Here is a 24,702-nt window from a genome sequence, read left to right as displayed (position 1 = left end):
ACTGTGGAGGTTTTATAACAGTTGTGTTTTATAACAGTTGTACCACTTTATAATCCCACCAGTAGTGCACAAGGGTTCCAGATTCTTCTACATCCTGGTTAACACATGCCATTATCAGTTTCTTAAAAAAAATTTTTTATAATAGCCATCCTAGTGGGTGTGAGGTGGTATTTCATTGTGTTTTTTTTTCTTTTTTTTTTCCATTGTGTTTTTGACATGCACTTTTCTGATGCCCAGTGATATGCTTGTTGGTCACATGTATATGGGGAGCACTTTTACTACATCCATTATATGCATAAGGAAATTTAGGTGAGAAAGGTTAGTCAGTTTGTTCAAAGTCATATAAAGAGTAAATGATAGAACCAGAATTTGAATCTGGACATACAGCTACAGAGCCTCATGTCATAACCACTGTGTTTTATCCTTCCCTATGGGAGCACACCTTCAGTGTGGGAGAATGCTGTTTCTTCAAGTAGTTATTTTTTCTTTTCTATTTTTAAGATTTTATTTATTTATTTCAAGGGGGCAGGGGAAGAGGGGGAAGGAGAGAGAAATTCAAGCAGACTCTCCGCTAAGCACAGAGCCTGACCTGAGATCTCTGGACCTTAAGATCATGACCCTGAGCTGAAACCAAAAGTTGATGCTCAACCAACTGAGACATCCAGGTGCCTCATCAACTAGTTTTTTCAAATACTCTTCCTTATATTGGACACATGACTGGATTTTGAGCAAGAGGAGTAGGAGAGAGCGCTTTCTTCTTCTACTCCCCTCTCCCTCCTTCTTTTTTTCCTTTCTTCCTTTCAACAAGTTTGTACAGTGCACCTGCCTGGCTCAGGTGCTATATGCAGGTCCTTGGAGAATGGCAAGGTGACCAGGACAGAGTCTGGTTATCAAGGAGGTCACAGACAAATTTGGGTGGTGAATTGGGTGTCTGTGTAATTTCTCTTCTAAACTGGAAAGAAAGAAGACAGAAAAAGAATTGTATTGATGGCAGGCTAAACTAAGACTGTCTTGGACAAACTAGAATGTGTGATTCAGAGATAAGGCATATATGAAAAGCTGTAATGTAAGTTGGGTAATAAATGCTAAAATTAAGGGAAGGTTTAAAGCATTTTAGAACTCGAGAGATGACTTTGTGTAGTGTCGTGTTGGTGGAGTGATGAATCAGACAGAAGCCATTTAAGCTGGGTTTCCCAAGCAAAGCACACCCTCGAACTGTCTATGGGATTTGGTTTGCAGGCATTAGGTCTGCAGTGCTTCCTGACTTGAGGCAGTAGCCTTGGCAGGAGACAGGAGATGCCAGGAGGGCTGAGTTGGGATGAGGGCCATGGCTACTACGAGGTCAGGACAAGGGTATAGGGGCTTTCTGCCTCTACGAACAGATCTTTGCCAAAGTCGGGGATGGAAAAGGCACGGGAATCAGGTGTGCATACGCAGTAACACAGTTGTTCTAGTATTACTGGGGATTACATGGATTTTGTCCAAAGGAAAGGAGAGTAGTAAAAAGGAGGTCAAAATTGGGACCACGCCATCTCTTAAAAAGGATGGGCAGGCTATAAAAGTCTTCCCAGGCTGTTAGTTATTTTGTCTCTGCTGCAAATGACATATATAGCAGCAACAGAATGTTAAGTTACCACTAAAAGCAAAATTTCCCCCAATGTGCTTTAAAGAGACGAGACATGTGGGCGTTGAGTGTTACTGATTCTTCCTGATGCCATTTTTTTAAAAACCAAATTTTCTATGACTCATAGGAACTCCCATTCTCTCTCTCTCTCAACTGTGAGAATGAATATGTGAGAGCGTGTGCTCAGCCTGTGAAATATTTAAGCAAAGACAGACTTAATGGGAAGCACAGTGTGGGGAACTCTAACCCTATGTTTTGAAGGTGCTACATCTTTGTTCTCCAGGGCAGGATGCTCACGTAGTTGAGGGGGTTGGATGTCCAGGATCAAGAAAACATGTCCCCACCTGAAATGTTAGGAATGTGCCAATGAATCTTCCTGGTCTCTGCCAGCACTGAATGCAGCCAGATTATAAGAGCTTTCTTGCCATGTTTCAAATTCTATGAAATGGCTGGGATGAGGCATCCTTTATCTTCGTCTTTTTTTTCTTTTCTTTCCTTTTCCTTTTCCTTTTCTTTGCTGGGCTTCTCAATTCTCAACCTGCACGTCTTTCTTCCTTGGATAGGTGTGTGGTGAATAAGGGTCTTTGTACGGCACATCCCTGGATTCTTTGTTTTGCAAAGTGAGCTCATCAAAGGAGCAAGTACTTACTGGGTCACAGCTGTTTCCTAAAGCTCCCCCTTTCTGCATGTGATCCTATGAAACCTTGAAGATTTTCAGCTTGGTGTTAAAAAAAAAACTTTCAAGGTAATTTTCATGTGTACAAAGATGGCTTGCTGTCTGTCAATACTTATTCTTCCTTCATCCTCAGTAATAAAATTCCTGCATGCTCCCCAAGAAAAAGATCACATTTCCCAGCTTCATTTGCAGTAGAGTGCAGCCATGTGACTGTGCTGACACTAGAATGTGAGCAGAAGGGCCCTGTACAACCTCCAGGTAGTATCCCTAAAGGGAAGGTTGGACTTCCAGGTAGAATTTTTTTTTTTTAATTTTAAAAAATATTTTATTTATTTATTTGAGAGAGAGAAAGAGAAAGAGTGTAAGCAGGGGGAGTGGGAGAAGGAGAAGCAAGCTCCAGGGAGCCTGACACAGGACTTCATTCCAGAACTCTGGGATCATGACATGAGCTGAAGGCAGACACTTAAGGTGCCCCCAAAGGACAATGTTTTTAATGCTAAAAGCATTCATCCCCTTTCTGATGGCTCAAGGCTCCTGGCCTTGATGTTCCTCATCTATGAAATGCTGACAAGGGTGTCTGTACCTCTCTAGGCAGGAGTGAGGAGCAACAGAGAAAAGGTACAGGTACAGTGCCTAAATCACCATCAGTGTTCAGAGAGGGGAGCTATTTTTTTTTTTTTTTTTGAGAGAGAGAGAGTGTGCGCAAACACACACATGTGTGAGCAGGTAAAGGGGGAAAAGGGAGAAGGAGAGAGAGAATCTTAAGCAAACTCCTCACTGAGCACAAGCCCAAGGTGGGGCTTGATACCATGACCCTGAGATCGTGACCATGAGATTATGACCTGAGCTGAAGTGAAGAGTCAGTGCTTAACCAACTGAGCCATGCAGGTGCCCCTAGGGGAGCTATTTTTCTTATATCATCTTATCACAAGAGGGAACTCAAAAGGTCATCTTGTTGAGTTGTACTGTCGTACGACATAGAATATTTAAAGAATGTGCACTCTCTTTCCTTTTATCCTTCCTACCTGATGGATTGTTGATGTGATGGCTGGAGTTGGGGCAGTCTTTTTGTCTGGCTTATTTCACCTAGCAGAATGTCTTTTAGGTTCATCTGTAATGTAGCATGTATGAGAATTTCATTCCTTTTTAGACTGAATAACATGCCATCTATGTCTGTACCACATTTCGTTTACCCATTTATGTATTGTTAGACATTTGAATTGTTTCTATCTTTTGCCTGTTGTGAATAGTGCTGTTGCGAACATTGATGTACAGAAATATGTCTGATTCTCTGCTTTCTCTTCTTTTGTGTATAAACCCAGAAGCGGAATTGCTGGATCATATGATAATTCTACTGTTTGAGGCGCTGCCATGCATCCTTTCATGGTGGCTATACCACTTTACATTCCTACCAGTAATGCCTAAGTGATCCAATTTTTTCCCACATTCTCACCAACACTTGTTACTTTCTGCCACTTTGATAGTAGCCATCCTAATGGGTGCGAAATGGTGGTATCTCATTGTGGTTTTGATATTCATTTCCCAAATGATGAGTGACGTTGACGACCTTTTCTTGTGCTTGTTGGCTATATGTCTGCTTTCCAGAAATGTCTGTTCAAGTCCTTTGCCCGTTTTTAAGTTGGGTAGCTTGTTTTTAAAAGCAGCCATTATTATTTTTTAAAAAATCAACTTCTCTTCTGTCATTTGCAAGTGAAATGAACCATAACTACACATTGCCCTGTTGCTCTGGCTCTGATGAGAACCCCTTGGAAGGGGGGAGGTCATAGAGACCTGATATATCAATTCTCAAAGCCAGCTAACATTGCCTCTGGGCTAGGTGCAGAGAGAGTGGCTGATCGGCCTCAGCTTACCTGCGTGGAGGTTGAGCAGAGATGGAGGGATTTTGGTCTTCTACTTTCTCATCTAGGAGTGTATATTTCACTGCCTCCAACTAGAAAGCTCTATAAACAGGCATCTGTGAGCATTAGATACTTGTTTCCAGGGGCTGTGGGATGCTGTGAATTGTGTGCTTAACATGGGAATTTTACTGGCAAACTGTAAATATTACCTACCTAAAAACAGGTCCCTTCTTAGCATTAATAGTGATAAAGGCAACAATAACAATAATCAGTTTGGGACAGTTTGGGGACAGGAGGCTTTGGATTACATTTGGATGACTTTGGATGACATTTATACACAAAATTTGTATATTGTTCCTTTCTGTATCTCTTTTTTTTTTTGTATCTCTTGATAAAGGAGAAAAAAATAAATGCAGTGATTATTAAAAAATTGTGTAAAAATGCTTGACTGAGCCTGGTTGGCTCTGGAGCACGACAGGTGTTATTCTGAGAGCCTGAAGCAAGTGGAAGGAAGAAGTGGGGAGCTGGATAGAAGAGAAGTGGGGATGGACAGTGAGGTGCTATATACCCCCTAGGAGGGCCCCCCACTATTATGAGAAGGAAACAGCGTTCTTTGAGTTCCTCGATTGGCATGGCCGATCCTGCTGTGTTCACAGTTGTCTTGTTATGGACACATCCAGGGATGAATACTCTCTTTGCTTGGCCCCATAGTTGTGGGTGTGCAGGTGGCTACTGGTCAGGGCCATTGTGTGTTTTAATTGACCCCTTCCTCAGCTGTGAGGTCATCACATTCAGAGTGATGAGTTTGTGGTTCTGAGTAGTGTATGGGGCTCATCCATAATTGACAGCTCACGTGGTCCCCTAGATGGGCAAAGCTCTTGAGAATTGTTTTTAAATGGCTGACCTCATGCAACCCTTTTATTGACTCTGTGGTCTTTTGTTTCTTTATGACATGAGTATAATTCAGTGTAGAAAAAAGTTATAAATACAGAGAAGCCAAAGGAGGGGGGAAAAAAGCTCCCTGTAACTGTCCTTAGAGTTAGCCACTATCATTATCTTGTTTTATATATTTCCAGACTCTACGATGCATCATTATATAAAGACATACGTTAAAGAAGCACTGCATCTCTTCCTTGCATAAGAGTGTTAGAATATTTAAAAATACTAAGTCAGACAAATGAGCGAGTCACATCTTTAAAAATCTGGAAAAAACTGGTTTCTTAGGAAACACTGAGTTCCTTTGCGCTCATCTTCCATAAGATCACATAATAAAGACAGAAATATAGGAACACCTAAGTGGTTCAGTCGGTTAAGCATCCGACTCTTGGTTTCAACTCGGATCATGACCACATCACAGGGTCATGAGATCGAGCCCTGTATTGGGCTCCATGCTCAGTGGGGAGTCTGCTTGAAGATTCTCATTCTCTCTGCCTCTTCCTCCCCACTCATTCTCTCTCTCAAATAAGTAACTCTTCAAAAATAAAAACAGGGGTATTGAAGGTAATGCATTAACTTTCATGTCCTATGTCACCAGGCGTGTTGCTCAGCTGACATTGTGGCAGGGCTTTCTCAAGCAAGGAAGCAGTTTGCTGAGTGCTGCTCAAGTACATGTCACTTAGCAGGGCAGCCGTCCATGATTGGCCTCCTGCATTGAGGCTCTGCAAGCAGCCCCCACTGGAAACATAATATTTATCATATTTTTGCGAAGTGATACTTGATCAACCCTTTCTTGGTCACAGATTCACCCAGTATTTCCAAGTAGACTTACTGGATGCACCGTTACATTAATGTCTGGGCAATTTTATGTCTTTCGTGCCGCTTCATAAGGAGCCTTCAAAAACAATCTTTTTTTTTTTTTAAGTATGAAATTTGGACATTTGCTTCTGTTGCTTTTCAGTTAGTGCTATTTCTTGCAAATATATCTTTGAGTTTTTAGAAACCATTTTCTGTGTAAAATAATGCTTACACTTTCATTGTTTCATTGTTTCATTTGCCAATATATCTTTTCGAATGACACGCAGTGTGTGTAGCACTTCGCCATCAATTATGGCCACAAAATGGAATTCAGTTGTATGAGGGATCATCCTTCCAGGTAAAACAAATACAAAGTTTTCTCATCTTAATTTCTTCAAAAGCAGTTTCTTTGTCATTGTTTGGTTTACTGTGATTGTCACATTCAGAATAGATGTGTCTTCTCTTGACCAAAAAGAGGACATCAGTGGGCGCCTGGGTGGCTCAGCTGGTGAAGTGTCTGCCTTTGGCTCAGGTCATGATCCGAGGGTCCTAGAATGAGTCCCGCATCAGGCTCTCTGCTCTGTGGAGAGCCTGCCTCTCCTTCTGCCTCTGCCTCTCTCACTCTCTGTCTCCAAAAAATGAGTACATAAAAAAAGAGGCTATCAGTAAATTGGAGTTGTAAATAAATAATACAAATTTTACTTTCCTTATTTAGTTGCAGTGTTAAACTATACATTTAGAGAGGATGATAAAACTTAAAAAGATGTAAAAGTAGCAAGTTACAAAAATAACTATATGCTTACTTTTTCTCATTTTTAAATACATTTTTGGGTTATTCTTGACACAGTAACCTTAAAATGTCATGCATTATGAGATGACCCTACCAGTGCATGACCACATTGGGTCATGATGTGACTTCTGAGCTGACCTATACCCTGTTCAGAGGAACGGGTCCACTGAGCACACAGTGGATGTCACAATGATGTCAAATTGCTGTAAAAGTTTCTTTACTTTCCCTTTTTTTTTTTTTTTTGACGTAAAGATTTCTAAACCCTTCTCCGTTTGTGTCCTTCCCTCATCCTGGTTGAAGAATGGATGTTTTGCAAACTGGTGCTAGTCCACGGACCACACTCTGAGTACCAATGCTACAGAAGAGTCATAGGTGACTCAGAATTCAGTCTGTTGCTCAACACATTTATTCAAATGAGCTTCAAATATTATTATTATTATTATTATTATTATTATTATTATTATTATTATAATGGGCTTTTGGGGGGCTACTTCGATGAGTTTTCGTAAGATTATTCTGAACAGTCACCATAATGCCAGCAGTATTATTTAATTAAGTGCACAATACTTTGCTTTCAACAAAGCAGCCAGTTGCAGGAGCAATGCTTTTATCACAGACCTATTCAAAAATAAAGTGTTGATGTGAAAACCAAGAGAAGTTAGATCCCGAAGCCAACTCTCCAGCGGCAAGCTGACTTAGGGCTTCTTTTTTTTTTCCTTTTGGCTTTGTGGAAGCAGTGTCTCACCCTCTGCTCAGTCTGAGGGCACGCTTTGCCTTCTGTTGTTTGAGCCAGGGAATGCTCACTGTTTGAGTCTCCTCATTTAGCACCTTAACAGAATATGCTTCCTTTACAGGATATTTTAACCTCTTTCCCAGAGAACAAGGTGGTGAATATAAGGGGAGGCCACATGGTCTTTAAAAGATTAGCAACTCTTCAAAACTTATGGTATAAGCAGAACAAATAACTAAGGTTTTCTTTTTTTCTTTTCTTGTTTTTGAGGTCTTTGGTTTGTTTTTTTAATCTCATCCTTTGTGAGATTACATAGTGGAAGACTACATTTTGTTTTTCAATATTGCTGAATTCCTACAAGATAATTTAAGAGATCATATATCTTTTTTTCCTATTTAATCAATTCACGTTTCTTTCTTTCTTTTTTTTTTTTGAAAATAGTTTCAGTGGTAGAATTTAGTGATTCATCAGTTGCATCTAACACCCACTGCTCATCACATCACGTTCCCTCCTTAATGCCCATCACCCAGTTACCTCATTCTCCCAACCCCCCCCCAGCCACCCCGTTTGTTTCCCAGAGTTTAGTGTATCTTATGGTTTGCTTCTCTCTCAATTTTAATCTTATTTTATTTTTCCTTCCCATCTGCTATGTTTATCTGTTTTGTTTCTTAAATTCCACATGAGTGAAATCATGTGATATTTATCTTCCTCTGACTGAACTATTTCACTTAGCATAATACCCTGTAGTTCCATGTACTTGCAAATGGCAGGATTTCATTCTTTTTGGTGACTGAGTAACATTCCACTATATATCTTCCATGTATATCTTTATCCATTCATCAGTTGATGGACATCTGGGCTCTTTCCCTAGTTTGGCTATAGTGACATTGCTGCTGTAAACATTGGGGTGTGGGTGCCCCTTCAAATCACCATGTTTGTATCCTTTGAGGTAAATACCTAGTAGTGCAGTTGCTGGGTCATAGGGTAGATCTATTTTTAAGTTTTTGAGGAACCTCCATACTGTTTTCCAGAGTAGCTGCACCAGCTTGCATTTCCACCAACAGTGTAAGAGGTTTTCCCTTTCTCTGCATCCTTGCCAACATCTGTTGTTTCCTGAGTTGTTAATTTTAGCCATTCTGACTGTTGTGAGGTGGTATCTCATTGTGGTTTTTATTTGTATTTCCCTGATGTCCAGTGATGTTGAGCATCTTTTCATGAGTCTGTTGGCCATGTTTTTCAAACCTTCATCTTTAAGAGAGAAATTTATATATTTCTCAATTTTTCATTCTTCCTTCATGAATTTGTAGTGCTGAAAATGAATATTCTGGGTGAAGTACGTCAGTAGTTTTGGAGAATGCCTTTATCTTTAAAAGCAATAGCTTCATGCCATAAGGTATGCATAGAATTTATTTCTGTTCTAAAAACAATCCTCAGAGGATGTTGGTGAATTGATGTGTGAAATAACATACTTCCTCTTTGAAGCAGTTATGGTATCACATTGTCTTTTGGGGGAAGTGTTGCAGGAATGTAATGTGAATATACATGGATATATATTTTTATTTCATTCATTTGTTCATTCAGCATTCTTGAAGTATGTTTTCCATGTGCCAGAATATTTGCTGGATATTGGAGATATGTCTTTCTTTTCTTTTCTTTTCTTTCTTTTTTCTTTTCTTCTCTTTTTTTCTTTTCTTTTTTTTTAAGATTTTACTTCTTTGAGAGAGTGTATGAATGAGAGAGCACAGGAACAGGGGCAGAGGGAGAGAGAGCAGCAGGCTCCCCTTGGAGCAGGGAACCCAACACGGGGTTCCATTTCAAGACCCCAGGATCATGATTTGAACCAAAAGCAGATGCTTACTTAATTGATTGAGCCACCAGGCACCCCCAGTGCTTTTACATTTCTTAAAATGTCTGATCACTACCCCAGTTTTATCAAATGGGTACTCATTATTGGCATTTTACAGATGATGAAACTGAGAGGCAGAAGAGTTACGTGGCCCAAGGGGCACACAGCTAGTGAGTGGGAGAGCTGAGATTCAAAGCCATCCAGCAGAGCTCTGCTCCCAGCTCCACAGGAGGATGGGGGCAGGCGGGTGCTCTAGGAGGAGCCAGGGAAGGGGTATTTCACCAAGACTGCCCAGGGGACAGGGCTGCCTTCCCAGACAGTCTGGTACACACATTGATTGTAAAGGGCAGACTTGAGTTATCTGGGATGAGTAGGAGGCAGGTTTGGAGAACTATATGCAAAGTGTAGCCACGGTGCTTGGTGCATTCTGGATGCAGCCAGTGGTACAGCGAGGCTGGACCATAGGATGGGCAGTGGAATAACCAAGGATGACCCATAAAGTAGGAGCGAGGACCTCCAAGTGACATTGTTGGCCTCACTTGGAACTTTTCTCCAAGGCTTTAAATACAGCCTGAAGGATAAAGAAACCCGAGATGCTTCAATAAATAGTTTCACTATTGAAAATGAAAAACATCTCAAGAATGTTTTTATTTGATATGTGATTACTATGACTCTGAGAGCTTTAAGAAATTATTGTAAAAATTTGCTTGGGAAGAAATGACTCATTTGAATTGTATTTTATCAAAGATACAGTGGAGATGTCCTTTAAGAGATCTGATGGCTGAGGCTTAGTGCTGCCCCCTTTATTTATGGAATGATGTTGCTTGTGTGTCAAAGGCAACGCGCCCAAATACACAGATTCATTTCAAATTTAATTTCTCCCAGGCAGGTGAAATATGTCATATGATTGCCGTTGGTGCAAAGAAACGTATGTGCTTCATTTCTGAAAGGGGAGAGGAGTGCATCGGTGTGTAGGACTTTGGTTCTCTGCTCCTGTGATGATGTATAAAATAAGCTAAGACACAGAAGAGCCCTTCTGTGAGGTAATACTACAGAACATGTTACTGTCAGGTGACAGAAGCCGCAACCACTACTCGGTAGGTGAAGAGACAAGTGAACTCATATTTTGAGCGTGATGAGCTTTTCAGAGATATTTTACCAAAGCCTTAAATTTGGTTATTGTTCTCTACATTTTAAGCCAGTCTGCACTACAAGAGAAATGAGTCTTTGTTTTCATTTCCTTTCTGTTTGCTTCATTTTGCCTGTGCGTGTGTGCACCTGTGTGGGTGTGCAAGCCTGCATGCGTGCATGTATTAGCTATTTGATATTGAAGGAGTCTCAAGAAGCCTTTTGCTCGAGAGTAGCAGAGCCTCAGGTTCCTAGTTGCAAGCCAGCTTTCAATCTTCTGCATGGATCTGGCTCAGAATGCAAAGAAGAACGCCCTTTGGTGAGTTGCATTGGACTATGGAGAGTGAAGAGCCCAGATTTTGGTTGAAATGAGGGGTATATCCAGGCCCCTACTGAGCTGACAGCCTGGTGCAGTGGATAGTGACAGCTGAGGAGCATCCGCCAGGATGTGCTCCCGTCTTCTCAGCATACCTGGGGCTGCACCCAGGCAGTCTGGGCATGAGCTAGAGTCCTTGAGGCCACTGGGTCAGGCTCCCTTCCAGAACAATCACCTGTTTATGTAGAGATTGAAGGCAGTCTCCATCATTTCCCATTGCCCTCAGTAAGGAGCAGACTGGATGTCAGCTCACCAAAGGCCAAGATTGTTTTGTGTTCACCTTTGTATGTAAGCAGCTCTGCTGGCTCATGAATCCTGTAAATATTTGTCTAACTGAGCTACCACAATGACTCATGTCAGAGCTCTCCTTCAGAGCAGGTTTTCACTTGGAAAGGCACTCACTCATGTGGAGTGAGGTGGAGAACACCTAAGCAAAGTCTGGAAGTTCCAGAGGTAAACTTGAACCAATTTAATAGTCTTATCTCGGGCTGACCTTGTTTTTTTCTTTTTTTAAAAAAAGATTTTATTTATTCATGAGGGACAGAGAAAGAGAGTGAGGCAGAGACACAGGCAGAAGGAGGAGCAGGCTCCATGCAGGGAGTCGGGCCGACCTTGTACAGCCACCTGGAACTCTTATTAGACTTGGTGGGGGGGCACCAAACATCCTTGAGGTAGGTTGATGTTGGTTTTTGGGTGTATATACTAGGGGACTGGTTTCACTTATGCATTAGCCAGTTTTTGCTGCAGTGACAACCCTTAAAGTCTCAGTGCCTTATAATAGCAAACATTTATTTCTCATTCAGATGCAGCTCAGTTGGGGTCAGCTGGGCTTCATGGAGCTCCATCCTGGGTCCCACACTGAAGAGGCAGCAGCTCTCTGGAGCATGCTTTTCTCATGGCGGTGGGAGGTAGCTTAAAAGCAGGCAAAAATCTATCATTCCTTTTCAAGTTGCCATCTGGAAGTGGCACGAGGACACTTTTGCCGATATTTATTGGTCAAAGTGAGGCACATGGCCAAGCTCAAAGCTAAGGGAAAGGCAAGTATACTTGGCCACTGGAAGTGGGGAACAAGTCACAAGACCACAAGAATTGCATTATCCTATTACAGGAGGGAGGAAAGCTAAGAGTTGGAACTGTAATCCACGGTAACTTGCCTCAATCTATTTATCACAGAAGGGCATTAGTCTGTTACTTTCAGTGACCTCATTCATCCGATGGCTTCCAGTTCTCCCCATGTGTGCCAATGACTCCCCATATTTCCATCACTGACCGTCCCCCATTCTCAAATTCCGATATCCAACTGTTGACTTGGCATTTCACTTGGATACTGAATGGGCATCTTTAATGCTTATTCTTCCAGTAATCTGTGCCCTCTTAAATTTTGAAAATCCTCAGTGTCATCCTCAACTCTTCACCCCTCGAGTGTATTGGAGTATGTCTAAAGTCCTTCTAACCAAGCAAAGACGAGTGTATTTGAGTAGCTGCCAAATGGATTCCTCTTTTTTTTCTTTCTTTCTTCCTTTCTTTTTTCAATTTTTCATTTATTTGAGGGAGAGAAAGCGAGAGACAGAGGATATGTGGAGGGTGGGGCAGAGGGAGAGGGAGAAACAGACTTCCCGCTGAGCAGGGAGATTCAGGCAAGGCTCGATCCCAGGACCCCGGGATCATGACCTGAGCCGAAGACAAATACTTACCCGACTGAGCCACCCGGGCACCCCTGGATTCCTTTCCAAGCTCTTTAGACCTGTTGTTTTCAGGCCAAATTTACTAAGGCTGCTGCCCATGCACCCACCCCAACTCTGCAATGGAAACTTGACTTAGCCCCAGAGTCTGGGGACCAGAAGGTCTGTCCTTGGATAAAACGGGGTAGTGGTAGAGTCCACATTGGAATCCACATCTTTCTATTTCCAAAATCCATGCTCTTTCCCTACAGAGATATCATTGATAATGCCAGCTGCTTTTGGCATCCTTAAAATCTTGATGATGGGAACATTTTAATGGTTTTGACTATTTTTTTAATGCATTAAAAATCAATTCCTTACTCATGAGACAATGTAGGCTGTATTTTAAAGTAAATAAAGCCAGTGTTCGCTTTTTTTTGGTCATTTTCAAGTGGTGATATTGTGCCTTCTGATGGTACTGTGCCACCCACTGGCTGCAGAACTGTGGCATGCACCGGGGTTCTGCAGCTACAAGCCAGAGGTCCGTTTGGCTAGCACACGTGGGCAGGATAGTTGAATTGGCAGCAGTTTTAGTCCTTGGAGTAATGAGCAGGAACAGAAGAACAAATCATAGCTTTTAGGCCGTATGATCTCTCCACCCCCTAAACCAAACCAAGCCCACAACTGACCACATAAAACCAGACCAGACCAAACAGCCAAATAGCAGAAGATCCTTGCCGAAGACACCAGGTCACGTTGAGGAAATAGAATACTGATTTATGGATTCTCTTTATCTAACACTTAAAATGCTGATTTACAGAGGGAACACAGCCCAGATATCCTGACAGAGTACAGCACTTTTGCTTGGCTGGCGCTCTGTGGATTTTCAACGGGCTTTTCACTGTATATTTTCCCATTCAAGTGTGTAAAGGTTTTTGAGTTGGAATCACGCTAAGCACACTCAAGACTCATCCAAAGATTACAAACTTTATCAAGTGTCCCCTTTCCTTTTGGGATTGGTTCTGGCAATTAGACCATAACCTACATATTTTTCTTCCTCTTTTGTTTATGTTGGTATTCTCATAATAACCGTGATGAATTATATCTCAGGATAAAATTAATGCTCCCAGTACTGGGAAGTGATGGCAATGATGCTACTTTAAGCCAGAATACCATAAATTCATGGCTAAAACAGCGCACGGAGATGGGACAATAGCTTGACTAGCTAATTTATGAAGCCATAAGGCTGGTAATAAATTCTGGTCCCATAAACTGTGTCAGGCAATGTAGATTGAAATATAATAGATTCACCTGGTACATCATGTAGGGCCTCCTGAGCTGTCCCCATTAGCTAGAATCTCGGAAAAGTGATGCTCTTAGGTTTGCCAGGAGATCTCATGCACCATTTTTTTCTTTACATGGAAGACTAAGGGTCACAGTTTTAGTGAACTGTAAAGGTAGTGAAGTAGGCTAGCATTGCAGGGAGATTAAGTGGGAGAGGGAGTGGGGGGAGGGAGGAGAGAACAAAGAAATGCCACATTTTGGAGAGGTCGTTTATAAGTGGCCAAGGCTCTTCTCTGGCTCCCTGGACACCAGGTATGTGGCCACAGTTCCAGATCCCTTTGGCTCATGAAGCCAGAGCCCTTGAAATACCTTCAGCCTAGCATCTGGGCTGCCTGGGGGATGGGAAAGGGCCTGGTCCGTCACTGATGCCATCCTGGAAGGAGCCAGGGGAGAGGATGGCAACGGATCACAAAGCCTGAATTTGATTTGATTTGGAATATCTAGCAGACCAAGTGGTCTGCATGGCCCTTGTTGAATTACATCTTCTTCATATTGTAGGGTCCTTCTCAGTGCCTTCTTCAGATACTGCCCTTGAGTTATTAAGTGCTGGCTAAATTTTCGGAGCTGGGTTGAGCTAATGCACAGTGACCCACTTGATTGTCCCAGGCCCCTGGGACAATCAAGATTTAATTCTCATTTTATAGTTTTAATTCTCATTTTATAGATTTAATTCTCATTTTATAGTTGTAAACATAAGGCACAGAATTATAACTTGGCCAGCGTCATGCTGCTGGTGAGTGGCAGGGGGGAACCAGAACGCACTTCAGTTCATCAGTCCACCTTAATCTCCACGTACTCTAAAAAAAAAAAAAAAAAAAACAAAAACCAAAACAAAACAAAAAAACAAAAAATCTCCATGTACTCTGATTTTTCAGGGGAAGGCAGTGCTGGGTGGTCCTGGGTATCATCCTGCTGCGGAGAAGGCGCTGTTTTTGTGTGCTGGTGACAGCAAAGCTACATCCCCAATAGACCATTGCCCTTTATTGGAAGAATTTTCTGAAGGGCTCAGTATTATCCATTTTATTGTTATGTTTTTAAGACTTTTTGTTCTTTTTTCTTTTCTTTTCTTTTCCTTTTCTTTTCTTTTTTCTTTTCTTTTCTTTTTTTGTCCCAAAATGAGAGAACTTGCTGCTTCTTTCTTTCTCTCTCTTTCTTTCTTTCTCTCTCTCTCTTTCTTTCTTTCTTTCTTTTTTTCTTTCTTTCTTTCTTTCCTTCCTTCCTTCCTTCCTTCCTTCCTTCCTTCCTTCCTTCCTTCCTTTTCTTCTTTCTTTTTTAAGATTTTATTTATTTATGAGAGATACGCAGAGGGAGCCTGATGCGGAACTTGATCCCCGGACTCCAGGATCACAACCTGAGCCAAAGCCAGATGCCCAACCACTGAGCCACCAGGGTGCCCCGAGAACTTGCTCGTTCTTGCCCACCTTATACTTATGGTGATTTAAAATGTCACTAACTAAGCCTCTTGCTTTGGGGCCAAGGATTGTCTCTTAGATTCAATCAGATCTAAGTGACTTTTTGGCGATCCATCTATGTTACTTTTTCATCATCAGCTGTGATTTTAAGGGACATGCATGCTTCTGCCAGTTTATGATTCCGACGTTTGCTGCTTTCCATTCTTACCTTCTCCTGAATTAATCTGTTTATTCTCACATCGTCTTCCTGCCCTGTTTTTGCAAAGGCTGCAAGGTCACTTTCACGACTCAAGGCAACTCCCACGAGGGGGGGTCTTACTTCCAGCTTCTGGTTGGGGCTGGGTTGTTGCAGGGGGTTTCCCCCAATGGCTTTGCCTTCATTTTATGTGTCCTTATCCTTTCTAGTCTCACTAGTGATGTTCTAGAAGCCTCTGTCTTCTCTCTAGAAGACTATCCTCTGTCCATATCGACAAGGAAGCGAAAGTTGTGCCCAGCATAGGTGGCCTCAGGTCCACTTCCCTTTTTTCTTCCTACCATGTCTCTGGGCTGACTCCATGCCACTGGTATCCCTCCCCTCTGCCTGCTGCCATGGATGGTGTCCATACAGGGTGCAATCAGGGCCTTCCTTTCTCACTATCCTTACTCTGCTCTGGACAGGGGCATCTCCCTGGACTCCCTCAGCAGCTGACTCTCGGCAAACTCTAGGAAGCAACAAATCTCCGCATTGCTGCATGAAATAGAAGCTTTCCCGGTGACTAAGTGCAGTAGAAATGGGTATGGGGTCCCTGGCTGGCTCAGTTGGTGGAGCCTACGACTCTTGATCTCAGGATCATGAGTTCGAGCCCCATGTTAGGCATAGAGATACCTTATAAATAAAATCTTAAAAAAGAAAGAAAGAAATGAGTGCAGGACTTGCACCGTCTCTATCTCTTGTTTGATGAACATTATCAGGAGGGGAATTAGTTCAGTGAACATTATCAGGAGGGGAATTGGTGGAAAAGGAGGTTAAAGTGTATACTTGCTACATTTATTTGTTCTTTTGAAAATCCGTTGAGCATTAAAAATGAAGGTGTGGGTATGCTTTTAAAGAAAAATCTACACTTATCCAACAAAATGTTCCTCCTCAAATGTCAGCCGGGGACTGCAACGTGTAGGGGATTCCCAGCTCGGAGCAGTGGTCTGTCCTTCCCCTTTGGTCTGAGGGGAGGCTGAGCACAGGCTGGTTTGAGGGACCCTCCTTAGATGTCCATTCCAGATCTGCTGTGGCTGGAGCAAGGGCTGCAAAAGGACATGGACTCCGTGCCAGAGGCAAGGAGGGCCTGTGGTCCCTCATAAGCAACTCTTTGCAGAGGAATTTTTATGAAACCTTATCTGTTTTAGACGTATTTATGGTACCACTGAATCTTAGAAAGGGAAGAATGTGAGGTCGGTCATCTCTGCCAAAATTCACGAGGGAGTAGATGACATTTACCACAGTGTTGTTAATGAGACTGTGTCATCCCCAGGTGGAGGTCACTCACAGGTGGATTTGGAGAAGCAGAATGGGACTCGATGCTTTAGGTCTTTTTGCTGGAAATTCAGGCAGGGGGGTTCACGAAGTGCTGTCTCTGTCAATAAATTTTGACGCACAGCTTGACTTTTGCTGAGAGGAACATCACGTCGCTTCCTTTGGGGATCCCCGGGGAGTTTGCTGGTGCATTGCATAGTGGCTTTTTTAGAACCTTTTGGTGGTTAGGAAATTTCAGAAATTGAAGCTGAACTGGATTTAAGATAAAGAGTCACCTCCATTAACTGAGCAGCATCTTAGGCTGTGTTTCCTCAAGGCAGCACTTACAATATAAATGAGGGAGGAGAGGACAGGCGCCTCAACACTGTGAGGGTGTTCCTGGACGAAAGGAACCCTTTACCTGAGTAAAGCTGCTCACCTGATGAGGGTGGGCCTCATTCTATCAGTCGAAGGCCTGAATAGAACAATAAGCCTGACCCCCCCGCCCCCCATGAGTAATAGGAAACTTCCCCGGCTCGACTGCCTTGAGCTTAGTCTTTCCCTGCCTTTACACTTGAATTGAGACATGAACGTTTTTGGGGGTTTCAAGACTGCCTGCTTTTGGGTTGGAACTTATGCTGCCTGCTTCCCTAGTTCCCCAGCTTGCAGATCTTGGGACTTCTCAGCCTCTATAATCATGTGAGCCAATTTCTTATAGTAAATTTCTTTAGACACACACACACACACACACACACACACACACACATGCACACACACACATCCTGTGTCTCTGGAGAAGCCTAATACATCTCCTATAGTTTGCGTGTTTCCCAAGCCAACTTACAGCTCATTTCTTTCTGGAGCCTCCTTTGGTTCCATCCAATTGAGCAGATGTTTATTGACCATGTGCTGTGTCCCTAGGGTGGTGCTGGATAGTAGGAGAGCAGCCTCTTTGCTCTGGCTGTGCCCCCCGCCTATGCCCTTAAGGTATTCCCTCCTGATTTAGTTAGTATTCATCAAAACTTTGTTTTCTAAGTCTCAGTTCAAATGTATGCCGAATTATTAAGAGATGAAAATAGCTTAGTACCTTATTAGTCAATCATTCATTCATCCATTAACTGTTTCTTAGTGCCGACTGTGTGGCAGGTATAAGCCATACACAGGAGAAGCTGCATGAGTGTGGCCACTATGCTCAAGCCAGCAGCGAGCTGTTGCTAGCTCTTTCCAGCTCATGATTGCTGACTGTATGCACATCTTCCCAACTCCACATTCAGTGACATCTCGCTGGTGGCTGGAAGTTGGCCACAGTGGGCACATTTGCACCATAGAAATTGGCAGTCCTTATAAATTGGGACTTTTTTCCCAAAGAAAGAAGGCAGCACAGATAATTCTAATTATCAGCCATCATTTGGTGTGAACATTATGATTTCATAGCATTATTAATATATATTTCCTTACCTGGCTTTCTACATGCTGGGTGCTTTACAGACCTTGTCTCAGTATTTTTACAGCTACCTTTGAGGTGGCTTCTGTTCACCAGGAAACTGAGGCTTGGGGCCATTATGAGCATCATAAAGGTCTCGACAGGCAGTAAATGTCGGAGCCAGAGTTGGACTCTACTGCATTTTGAACAGGTGCCTTCCACACGTACAGTGGCTACACCCTTGGGATAGGAACCAGAAGACTTGTAGGCTCTGTGACAAGTCAATCAGGATATTTTGCTCAGATAATCATTACATTCAGTTAGATCATTTATCACCTGTTTAATTTACATGGCTGACATTTTATCTGTTGACGAGGCGGAGGTAGGTGTGTGGGAAGCACCGGTATTGTCAGTGAAACTCTGTCAGCTGTTTTAGTAAAGTACGAAATTAAGTGCATACCTGCGACTTCTGGGTGTCTCTGCTTCTTGTTATGCTGAGTAATGCCAGCTCTGAAAACCCACTTGCTAGGCTGGGATGTAATCCCTGCCTTAATAAATAAGCAATATGTTTGCTGATGTGTCTGTCACCTCTGATACACACTTACCCATTAGTCATAGGCCGAGGTGGACAACCTCAGGCCTCCCCCGGAGAGACCCTGTCCCAGGAATCTTAGCATATGGTAGACCAGGTTAATGCCTTTGGGCAGGCTGGTTCCCCAACCAAAAGACACTCTGCTGGGGCCAAGCTGGGCATACTCTGTGTTTTTTCTCCTACTTACTGGTCAGCCTGTCTCCCCCAGAGTGTGTGTCTTGCATAAGGAGCAGTGTGGACAGGAGTAGTCCTGGACCCAGACCCCTTCTAGCTCCTGCTCTGCCACCTTCGAAACTGGTTTCATCTGATTGGTCCTGAGATGGCTGCCCACCTGCAACCTCGCATCTGATTTTGATGCAATAAGGATGATGTCACAATGGACAGGCGGGGCTTATTTTAGGAGGGTAAAATTTTCCCAGAATTCCAGAGTAGATGTCTGCCTACATCTTCTTGGCCAAGGCACCCATGCTTTTATGTCACATTCCTTCTATGGACCCATGGAAAAGGGTCAAAGCTGTTCCTTCTACATATCAGTTGTGTAGTACTACTTTGGAGAGGGAGGAGGGTGCCAGAAAGGAAGGTGGGCTTTGGCCTCTGAGTGTAGGCACTTCTAGCTGGTCCTCTTCCATTGCTTATAAAACCAGAGGGAAAAATGCCTCAGGGATTTTTTGAGGAAAAGTTTGCTTAGTTTCCTCCTTTCTCCGATGAACAGAATGGGGTGAGCTCCAAAGTCCTGAGTGGCTCCAAAAGCCCATGGTTCTGTGTTTCTAAAACACCTTGACCCAGAGGGCAGGAACAAGTGATGAAGATATCGGGGTTCTGAGTTGATCTTGTGTCCTGAGGAAGCTTGGTCGGCAGAGCTTAGAAGGGCTGGCCATGTTGGTGAACCCAAGCCTGTTGTTGGGTGTGGATGGGCTCCCCTTCTAGACAGATCATTTCTCCTCTTTTGGGAGCGAACTGCACATGTAGAGCTCCTTCTCTGCCATTTTGATGAGAAGGAATGTAGCGACTTCAGGGTCATTTGTCACTCTCACTGCTTCAACCAGGCCAGCCATTTGTCCACTGTGGTGACTGTTGGTGGGAATGGACCAGAGAGAGAGGAAAACAAAGTGATGTTCTTGCCTGCCAGGCTGTATGGTGAACAAGAAGACGACCAGTCTGCGGTACATTACCTGCTGGTGTTTGCTGATGTCAGTGCTTTGGGGACAGAGCTACTTGGGGGAGGATTCTTACGCTCTCCAGAAAGTGACCAGCAACCCACTGCAAACAGGAAAGGAAGGGGAGTTGTGCTTTCCGCAAGGACAGCTTTTCACTGCCATGGAATGTGGTCACGTGGCATGCTTTACTAACTGGCTCCCAAGCAATAAATTTATGCAATGACTCTGATGATGGTGAGACCATCGGATTTCCTGTTCTTATCACTGCATCAACAATAGGCTGAAAAGAAGTTGCTAGTGCTAATTTTTATTTTGGAAACTAAATCTAACTAGAGGCCTGTGATCGTCTTAAGCCCATGGCAGTGAATGGCTCAGTCTCATTTGAGAGTTTACTAAATAGTGTTAAGTAAGGTGATTGGCGTCTAGGGTGCCCTGGATGGACACGTCCAGACAGTGTTGCTACCACACCAGCCCTCCTGTGTGCTTGGAATGCAGTTGACGAGATGAACATGGTGTTTATGCAGATAAGAACCAGCAAACCATTGAGGGTGAATTAGGATTTTGGGGGCCCTCCGCTGTTAGACGAATGGTCAGCATGTTCAGAGGTCACCTGCTGCTTAGAAATGTCCAAGAAATTAACTCTAAATAGACGCCTACTCACTGTATTTCTTTTCTTCATCTGTTTATTCATGAGGATTTAAATAATTCGGTTGAAATGGAAGATGTAGGAAGGCAAAGGACCATTTTCAAAAGGGACATACAGGGTTTAATAAGTGCAGATGTTCTTGGTGTAAATGGAATCTGCCCACTACATGTGATTTTAGCCTTTTAAAAAAATAGGCATATTACAGAGAAGGCACCATGTATAATGATACAAACTGGAAAATATTCTTAAACCAAATAAGATCTCAATTTTTTACTCATATGCTTTAACCAGAAAGCTACTCCTATTATTTTATTTCTAAAAGAAAAAGAAAAAAAAAAGAGAAAAGGCATCCAAATCAATCATGTTTCCACAAACTCTTTTTGAGAAAGCTTTTCAGATCCTATTTAAATAGTATTTTAAACTTTTCTAAGCATTTCGTGGCTGTAATTTTGCAAGATGGAATCCTTCGTGTGCAAGACATTGCTAGAGCTTCAGGACATCTTCCTATATGTTCTTTCCTTGGCTGGCTTTTGCCAAGTGTTGGAAATGTCACCCACATTCTTCCTCCTATTTATGAGCTGGAGTACGTATAACTTACTTGAGAAAAATGATTTAATATGTCTCTGACTAGAAAAAATGAGTGGGAAATATCAGAAAGGAAGAAAGAACATGAGAGACTCCTAACTCTGGGAAACGAACTAGGGGTGGTGGAAGGGGAGGTGGGCGGGGGGTCGGGGTGACTGGGTGACAGGCACTGAGGTGGGCATTTGACGGGATGAGCACTGGGTGTTATTCTATATGTTGGCAAATTGAACACCAATAAAAAATAAATTTATAAAAAAAATGTCTCTGACTAAATTTAGTTTATTCAAAAATCAAAGCCATTAGCATTTGGACTTGAGAAAAGAAGATTAGAATAGGACCTGTTTTGTTCCTGCCTAGCACGAATTTCAACCAGGAAACAAAAGCGGACCCTTCCCCCTTCTGTTTTGTCACAGACTTTCATAATTCAGTTGACAGATACATATTACTTGCCAACCACTATCCCCCCTGGGGGTGGGATGGGGAGGACAGTCAAAAAATAGGACAAACTGGAAACGCCCCACTGGGTGGAAGCAAGTACTAAGAAGAAAAATGAAGTGGGAATAGCAGATAGTGAACCTTAGGGGTTAGGATTTTATGGAGTGACTGATAGCGGCAGGAGCGCCTTTTTGAGGAAGGCTGTAGGAGGTGGGGGAAGCCACCAGCTATCTGGGGGAAGAAGATTCCAGAAGGAGGGAACAACCAGGGCCTCCCAAATTTGCAGGGTGGTGAGAAGCCGGTGTGGGCAGAGTGGAGATGAGGTCAGAGAAACAGGGGAGCCCATCACAAAGGCACAAGGGGGCTGACAGGCCACTGTAAGAACAGGGGCAAATCTGGCTCTTTTTAAAAATTATTTTAAGGACGCCCGGGTGGCTCAGCGGTTGAGCATCTGCCTTTGGCCCAGGACATGATCCTGGGGTCCTGGGATTGAGTCCCGCATTGGGCTTCCTGCATGGAGCCTGCTTCTCCCTCTGCCTGTGTCTCTGACTCTCTCTCTGTGTCTCTCATGAATAAATAAAAAAAAAATCTTAAAAAATAAATTATATTTATTATTATATTATATAATATGTGGCATATATAATAGACATTCTCTGTGTATCACATACATGCCGTTGGCTCTTGAACCAAATGGTCAAATCTGGTTCTTAATCAGTGTGAGATGGGAAGCCCAGGAGCGGAGGGCTTTGAGGAGCAGCGATGGGATACCCTGGAGGGTTTTTACTAGGTCATGGTGGTTCCCATGTGGACAGTGATGTCCAGGGTTGAGGTAGGGATGCCGGATGCAGGATGCCATGGGGTGGTCCTGATGAGATGGGAGTGTGGCCTGGACGAGGGAGGCTGCCCTCGGGTGGGTGGTGGCAGGGTATCTGATGTTCCGGATGGGTCTGCATGGATGGCAGGAGATGGGAGAGGACAAGGATGGAGCTGGTGCTTTGCAGGGATTGACACCTGTGTCACATCTCCCCTGATTTTGAGGCCGGGGAGGGGAGGGGAGGGGCTTCTGTTTGGGGCAGTTTGGGGTAGTACAGTGGGGAAGCGGTGACGGGGAACCTCTGTCATTTGAGTGATCTTACCCTAGAGCTTCCCTCCTCCCTCCTGGGGAATAGTTTTCTGGCCCACTGTGCGCCTCCTGTTGGCTTCCTCCAGCTTGTGGGGGCATCACAGACGAGGAGAGGCCTGGGAGCCACCCTGCACCTCTCATGTGGTCACTGGAAGGCGGTGTCAATCCTGGGTTTCCTTTCTCATACCCCTGTTCGGATCTGATCAAAAGTTTATTGTCGGGACGCCCGGGTGGCTCAGCGGTTGAGCGTCTGCTTCGGCCCAGGGTGTGACCTCAGGGTCCCCGGATGGAGTCCCACATCGGGCTCCCTGCAGGGAGCCTGCTTCTGTCTCTGCCTGTGTCTCTGCCTCTCTCTCTGTATGTCTCCCATGAATAAATAAATAAAATCTGAGTGTGGGTCTGACTCCCAGGAATCCAGGAGGACATCCATTCTCGTTCCTTCCTGGGAAGCACTGCCTTTGCAGGTGGGGAAAACCTCAGCTTATCCTTTGCTTGAGCACCGACCTGGTACTTCCCGTGTCAGTCGCAAAAGCCCTGTGAGCTGGCCCCCCCTGCGTCCCCTCCTTGTGACCCCCCTCTGTCCCCACCGGAGCCAGTGCTCAAGGAGAGAAGCAGCTGCGCTAAAATAACTTTGAGTTTTCGAATGGCTTTTCTTTCCTTTAATTCTGTGTATTTGAAAACACAAGAGCCCAGTCACACACACACACACACACACACAAAACCCACAACAAAAACAATCTGTGTACTCAACAACCAAGTTTAACATATGCTAACACTTAGCTATATTTTTTTTTCCAGGTTCTTTTGAAAGAAATACAACTTACAAATGGAGTGGATGATTCATTTGTATCACTTCCCAGACCCGTCTCTTGTTTCTCCATTCAGTATCCAGAAGTGGGTGTGTTCCTTCTTCTCACGTGCCTGGGCTCTCTGCTTGCCTGTATGTGCCCCACACCGCACACTCCTCCGCGTGTGTACTCTAGAAACACGTTAAAAGGTTTTTACATGAATATACTGTGATTCCACACATACCCTTCTGCTGTGCGCTTTCCCCTCCAACATTATGTTTTGAGATTTATCCACATCGATACATATAGATAGATACATATACTGATTTTTTGTTCTAAACCGTTTCATAATTTTCTTTGACTCGTAATCTTTTTGATTATTTTTTACTTAAAAGTCTTTTTTTTTTGAGATGTCCATTTGTTGTTTCTAACTTCATTCGGCTTGTGATGAGAGAACGTGCTATGTGGATATCCATTCTTTGGCATTTGTGGGTTATTTCTTTGGGACCTACTACATAGTCAATTTTTATAAATCTTCCATGTGGGCACAGCAAGAGTGTTGTTGTTGTTCTCTCTCTCTCTCTCTCTCTCTCTCTCTCTCTCTTTGGTGCGGGATTCTTTTATGCCTGTTAGATCTAGCTGGATCAGTGTTTTTCAAATCTGTATGTAATGGATACTTTGAGCAGGTTTATTTTTTATTTTTTATTACTATTATTCGGCCTTCATCCCCTTGTAGATGCATCTCTCTTTACATCTTCACTATCCTGGGTAAACCCAAGAGCTTTCCAGTGTCCTTCAAGCCATTTAAAAGTTGGATCTAGTCTAATTAAAGACTCTTACCTGATTTCATCCCTCTCTCCTGCTTATGGGATATGGAGGGAACGATGGTTCTATTAGTTGTTACCCAGTCTGGTTCTGGCCGTCCAGCATGCGTGGGGTGAGGTATAAGTGAAACGAATTTTCTGGCTGCTTCTGTCTGTCTGATACAGGCTGTTTGGGTGGCAGCCATGTGAGTACGTCAGGGGACCTGCCAGGTTCCCAGGATGAGAGACCCCTTTGGCTTGATTGCTCAAGCTCCCTCAGTGCCCCCTTCACCTGATAGGAAGCTCTACTGATTCCCAAGCCCACTCTGTATAAGCAAGAGGCTTGAAGCCTTGCTGTCTCCTGTGGCATTTCTAGGAAACACATCCTCAACCTGTCCCTCACCCCCTCTGTACATGCCTGGAGCCATGTCAGCCACCTCCTATTAAACACGAGCCCGCAGTGATTCATGTCTCTCTTCAGAAT

The 24,702-nt window shown here is 43.5% G+C and overlaps 2 long non-coding RNA genes across 13 annotated transcripts in view; both read right to left on the bottom strand.

Annotated features, from left to right (window-relative positions):
• Positions 1 to 24,702, bottom strand: part of LOC144301951 (uncharacterized) — a 63,361-nt gene that overhangs the window by 18,208 nt on the left and 20,451 nt on the right. For 11 of the 12 annotated variants that reach the window (XR_013368886.1, XR_013368876.1, XR_013368875.1 and 8 more), the window contains 3 exons: positions 23,452 to 23,606; positions 19,854 to 19,941; positions 18,869 to 19,752 (listed from right to left, as the gene is read on the bottom strand). This is a non-coding gene — a long non-coding RNA (uncharacterized LOC144301951). The remainder of the gene's footprint in view (positions 1 to 18,868; positions 19,753 to 19,853; positions 19,942 to 23,451; positions 23,607 to 24,702) is intronic. The other variant, XR_013368873.1, reaches the window with a different exon arrangement.
• Positions 9,053 to 18,540, bottom strand: LOC144301958 (uncharacterized). The gene is made up of 2 exons (XR_013368892.1): positions 18,125 to 18,540; positions 9,053 to 13,020 (listed from the first exon to the last, which is right to left on the bottom strand). It is a non-coding gene; the product is annotated as an uncharacterized LOC144301958 (long non-coding RNA).

This window comes from Canis aureus, chromosome 30, assembly GCF_053574225.1.
Source record: "Canis aureus isolate CA01 chromosome 30, VMU_Caureus_v.1.0, whole genome shotgun sequence".
Classification (NCBI taxonomy): domain Eukaryota; kingdom Metazoa; phylum Chordata; class Mammalia; order Carnivora; family Canidae; genus Canis; species Canis aureus.
Note: the sequence above shows the minus strand (reverse complement) of the source record. Positions and strands in the feature narration are given on the sequence as shown.